Source organism: Scaptodrosophila lebanonensis, unplaced genomic scaffold, assembly GCF_003285725.1.
Source record: "Scaptodrosophila lebanonensis strain 11010-0011.00,11010-0021.00 unplaced genomic scaffold, SlebRS2 tig00000092-arrow-pilon, whole genome shotgun sequence".
NCBI lineage: Eukaryota > Metazoa > Arthropoda > Insecta > Diptera > Drosophilidae > Scaptodrosophila > Scaptodrosophila lebanonensis.
In genome coordinates, this window is record NW_022060566.1 from 1,670,001 (window position 1) to 1,675,560 (window position 5,560).

General features: G+C 38.6%; 3 non-coding genes across 3 annotated transcripts; all 3 read left to right on the forward strand.

The window, feature by feature from the left end:
* Positions 1–4,592: 4,592 nt before the first annotated feature.
* Trnas-aga lies at positions 4,593–4,674 on the forward strand. The gene has a single exon. It is a non-coding gene; the product is annotated as a tRNA-Ser (tRNA).
* A 117-nt stretch (positions 4,675–4,791) lies between these two features.
* Positions 4,792–4,873, forward strand: Trnas-aga. Its single transcript has one exon. It is a non-coding gene; the product is annotated as a tRNA-Ser (tRNA).
* Positions 4,874–4,989: 116 nt separating this feature from the next.
* On the forward strand, positions 4,990–5,071 carry Trnas-aga. The gene has a single exon. It is a non-coding gene; the product is annotated as a tRNA-Ser (tRNA).
* Positions 5,072–5,560: the final 489 nt, after the last annotated feature.

Here is a 5,560-nt window from a genome sequence, read left to right on the forward strand (position 1 = left end):
TAAAATTTATAGTTTTTATACTTTTCGTATTACTTGAAGATACTTATTATGCTTTTCAACTGATTCTCATTTCTTTTAAACAACAAAAAACTAAACACTTTTATTGCATTCCCTTAGTTGTGGCCAATAAGCAATTTATGGTTTTTCGTTCAGTGTGGATATTTGTTGGTGTTAATGTTGTTTTTGTTGCTATCGCGATCGCTATTGTACGCACACTCCCTCTTTACATCGTGGGCGTCAGCAACAGTTGGCAACATTTTCGCAGTTTCATGTTGCGCAACATTTGTTGCTGTCGCTGTCGCTGTTGCTCAGTTTCCGTGTCCGCTGCTTTTTGAGTTTTCGTGCAATTAAAACGGTTTTGATCTGCTTGCTGCTCAGCGCACTCGTCTGTCTGCGCATTTTCATGCACCGATTTGCAATGTAATTATGTTGTCATTACATTGAGGTCTTGGTCTCGGTTTCGCTCGCTCTTCCCCCCTGCCTTCCCCCAGCCGACCCACCCTCGACAAACCCAAAGCCGTATGTGCTGTGCACATCATTTGAATGCGCTGCAAAAAAATGAACAACAACAAAAATGGGGAAAAGGAAAAAAGAAATGAAACAGCGGGCAGTCTTACAGGCATGTTCTTGATGAGCTGCGCCAACTTGGCCAGCAAGAAGACAGGCGGGCAGACAGACAGGTAGGCAGGCAGGCTGGCAGGCAGGCTGGCAGGCAGGCAGGCAGGCAGGCAGGCAGGCAGAAAAGGCCTGCACTCTTTCCAATTCGTCTGGGCTGTCTGTCTGATTGTCGTTTTGTTTATGAGACGCAAAATATCATTTAACGGGCAAATAAATTGGCACACACGCACAGTCGCTTCCATACATAAATTGTCACCCAGAGCGACAAGCGCACTTTGCTACTTCAGCGGCTCGGTGGCTCAGTGGTTCTGCCACTCAACGGCAGCTGCATCCCCAGAACCCAAATATATGTAACTCTTTGCCTTTGCCACGCAGCTCAAGCTGCAGTTTCGGTTGCAGTTAGCAGCCCAACCTTCAACTGATTGGCATTTGGCATTTTTGGCTGCCGTTCATCGAAGATTTCGCACCTAGCACGCACACAACATTCCCAGTACAGTGCTCGACACTCCAATAGATGCATCACTACATTATCTTTCTGTAAGTCTTTAAGTCGACTATAATATACCTATTTGTGGTCTTGACTTCCCCCACTTCCCACACTCATAAACGGTTGACAGCACTTTGTGTTTTATTCGCTTTGTACATATGTATATTTTATTTTACTGAATAGCTTAGTTGGGGAGCAATTGATGTTGTTTCTTTGCAGGTTTTTGCACGGTTATTCATTGAGTCTTCACGATTCGTATGATCAAAGGCTAGATCTTTACCCTAAACCTCAATCTTCAATCTTTTGAGTCGCTGCTATATAACTATATAGATGGTGTATCACTTCCTTAATTTTAAAATGTGTGCCTTTTTGTAAAGTTATTCTTTTCATTTATATATTATTTATTTATAGACTGAGGCAGTAAGTAGTTATGGTAATTCAGTTATTCCTAATTTTGTAAGCGCTCTTCAAAGAGCTGTGAAAGATCGATTTATTTATTTTTTTATTTTTTTTTATCAAAAATTACACTCCTATTAAGCCAGAAGTACTAAGTAAAAGTTGTTAATAGTTATGTTCAAATAGAATATCAAGGAAAGCTGTCACTGACTGTTTTTATCAATAACAATTATTGTGTTTTTCTTCTGAACATTTTAAATTTCAAATTCAAATTTATCGAAAAAAGTGACCATTTTCTAATCTTTAACCATTTTCTAATCAATTATTGTCTTTTTTTTCTGAACATTTCAAATTCAAATTTATCGAAAAAAGTGATAATTTTTTAATCTATATTTTAGCGATAATCGATAGTTCTTGTTAGCAACAATGAAAATTAGCATTTGCCATCGTTTCCATTTATTTTTATAAATATTTACAAAAGCGCCAAACATTTGCTGTACCTGTTTAAACGGCTCTGATTGTGGCTTTTAGTGCACATGTGAGAAACGGCCGCACCTTGTGCCTTGCGGCGTATCAGCTGCAGACGCGCCCAGCAACAGCAACAACAACAACAACAACGACAATAACAACACTAACAATGAGAATAACAAGTACGACGACTTCATTGCAAGAAGTTGCCGTTTGAAAGTTGCCCAACTTTTGTTGCATTCGGTTTTTGGTCTTGGAGGGGCACCTTCTTGTTATTTTTTTTGTTTTTGTTTTTGCAGTTGCAGTTGATGTTTTCGATGCTGCTGCCGCTGCTTATCAGTGGCACGCGTTCGCAATTAATTCCAGCGATTTGCTCAACTTTAAAACTGTAAACTGCTTTCCTCCTCCTCTCTCTCTTTCTCTTTCTCTCAGCCCCCTCTGCAGCTTTCTGTGCGTCCATCTGTCAACCGGCGCAATGAATCTTAAATCAAGAAATTTGCTTAACCCACGATGCCGTCAACATTGAGCCTCAGTTTTTGCTGCCACAAATTAGAGATGGGCGCGTAATTCATTAAAAATATATATCTAAGGCAAAAGTCTTGCGCAAAACAGGAAACATTTGAAAATAGAAAAATATTTATTACTTAAGACTGGCCATTGACATTAACTTTTAAAAACTTTTAGCTGCGTTATCTTCAAAAATAAACTTATTATTATGGATATTTTAAATGGGCACTTTTTTTACTTGAGTATTACAAAGATGTTCTTCTTTCTATTTGTAAATTAAAGCTTACCACTATTCTATTATTCTTTGCACGATCTTTTTCGCTTTGCAATTCTCAAAGAATATTGTACATATGTACTTATTTAACAAGAACTTCCTATGTTCAAACATGCAAATAATTTGCTCACAAATTTCTTTTATCTATTTCTATTTCACAACTATGTTCCTAAGAAGTCTTTTGTAGCAAAGAAACCACATTGTTGCATGGAATCCTTACACGCTTTCATTGAAATAACAATATATTAATGATCAACTTGAGGAATAAACAAATATAGGCGTTTCTATTTGTTTAATTGTGATTGGGAAAGTTACGGTCACGAATGAATGGCATTAATGCATGAACTGCCTTCCACATTAAACCTTAACAGTTCTCTCTCCATATATCTGTTCAATCGAAAGCGATCTTCAAATCAATCAAGTTCGACAAGCTTTACGCGCGTGCACAGTTTCCCAAATCACAGTCACGCAGCCATCTCTAGGCTATGCAAGAAGGAGCAGGTGGCGAGCGCACTGCGTGCGTTTTTTGCATATTAAAAACTCTGCGTGGATGCCACAAGCGACGCGTGCGCCTTCGGCTCTCTTCTGGCATATAGCACAATGGGTGGTAAATTGAAGCTTTCAACTGTGCGCCGTGTGGTTGTTGCTGTTACTCTTGCTGTTGTTATTGCTTTTGTTGCTATAGCTATGGCTGTTGTTGTGATTTGCTGGCATTTCTTGATTTCAATTCCTCGGTGCTTTCTGAGACTGGGACTGGGACTGTTTTGACAATGTGCACCGCTTTAATTGGAGCGCTGTCATTAAACGCACGCAATCAGCCCGAGATATTACCAAAGAGGCCACTCAGACAGCGACCACCACACTTGTTCCAATGATACTTGTAGAGCTTCCCCAGATGTGAGCAGTTTCAAATTAGATATCACTTTGATTATACTTATAACAGTAATCGCACAACTTAACACTGCCTAAATGGAAAATAAAAACAATTTATAAACAGAACAAGAGTGTTGGCCATGCGTCCGCTACATAAGTGTTTCGGGATCTTGATTAATAAATTTATTGATTTTTCATGAACAAGTCTTATGAACAAGAAATTCCATCACAAAATTAATCAGTGATTAAAACCTGAAGGGATTTTCTTACAAAAAACACCAGTATATTTAATAAATTAATTAAATGAACTTAATACCATCTGGGTCGCTTATTTTATGCAAAGGTTTATTTTCACAAATGTATAGTTCTGCATGCAAGCTATTCTAATAAATTAGAATATATAATAAATTCATTCTAGTGTTGGTCAGCCAGTTAGTTTTAAATGTAGTTGTTAGACAGCATTCTGAAAGGGGCTAGTAAAGGTTATAGCCTGCAAATTAAATAGTATGTTTGTGCTTAAGCAAAACCTTTCTACCTTCTGGGTATTACAACCTTAAACTAAAGACGAATATATTTGAGAAGGTAGAGCTTCTGATAGATGATGGCGTAAGTTCACATCAGATCTAGTGGGCTGATTGCAGTTTGAGGAAGTAGTGTTCATTTAAAACAAGACGTAATAGTATTCTATTGCATTTTTAGTGCATACTCGCACTACCTATCAAAATATTAGTCCTGTTCGGTTCTGTTCTATTATTTCATTTTCTAAGAAGCAGACCTTAATGTACTTTGAGGAAATGAAATTCGCACACAAGTTGTTTCGTACTATCGATTTTGTTTTCCTATAATGCCCAGTGCTGCCTATGTACGAACAGTGCTACCATTTGCGTTTGTCATTAACATTGCGTTAACAGAGATAAACAGAGTACACCCGGTGATCACATTTTCTGTAGTGCCGCCGATCTTTTAACAGCAGTCGTGGCCGAGCGGTTAAGGCGTCTGACTAGAAATCAGATTCCCTCTGGGAGCGTAGGTTCGAATCCTACCGACTGCGGATTAAAATAACTCTTTTTTTTTACTATATTTTAATTAAATTGTTATATATATTTTTTTAAAATCAAAATCTAGCAATATATTGTGTTGACCTCATATCTTTTTAACTATTTAAAGAGCAGTCGTGGCCGAGCGGTTAAGGCGTCTGACTAGAAATCAGATTCCCTCTGGGAGCGTAGGTTCGAATCCTACCGACTGCGGATATTACAATTGATATTTTATTATTTTTTTTAAATAAAATTTTTCTAGTTATTTTGTTTTTAATCTTATCCCAGCACTATATTTTTGTTGACTTCATATCTTAACGGTTTCAAGAGCAGTCGTGGCCGAGCGGTTAAGGCGTCTGACTAGAAATCAGATTCCCTCTGGGAGCGTAGGTTCGAATCCTACCGACTGCGAATTACAGTGCGAATTTTTTTGATGATTTGTTTTTGATTCGATAAACTCAAGAAATACATTCGAACATATACTTGTACACATCTGCATCTCCGATATATAGACAGTATTTAGTAGCAGCACGCGGCGTGTGTGAGACACTCAAATATTGGAAGTATTCGTTGCTATTCAACTATTTAACACACTCGCAGTAGGGTGTGGATGACGTATAGATGCAAACCGATATGCCATTCCATGGCATTTCCTGGCTTGTTCGTCCGATTCGTCCTCCCCCTTCAGAGCGCTCGAGTGCCAGACAGTTTATTTCATATCTGTGCATTTATATAAAACGCCTGGTTGGTTGCCAAAATGTAAGACACGGGCTGCGAAATACCTTAATAATTAATTTCCAGCCAATGCAGTGCTTCTATGCCCCTGGACCTGCCCCTCCAACCGCCGCCACCACCACTATTTTCATTGGCCAGCGACGCTTGTAAACACAAGCGGCGACA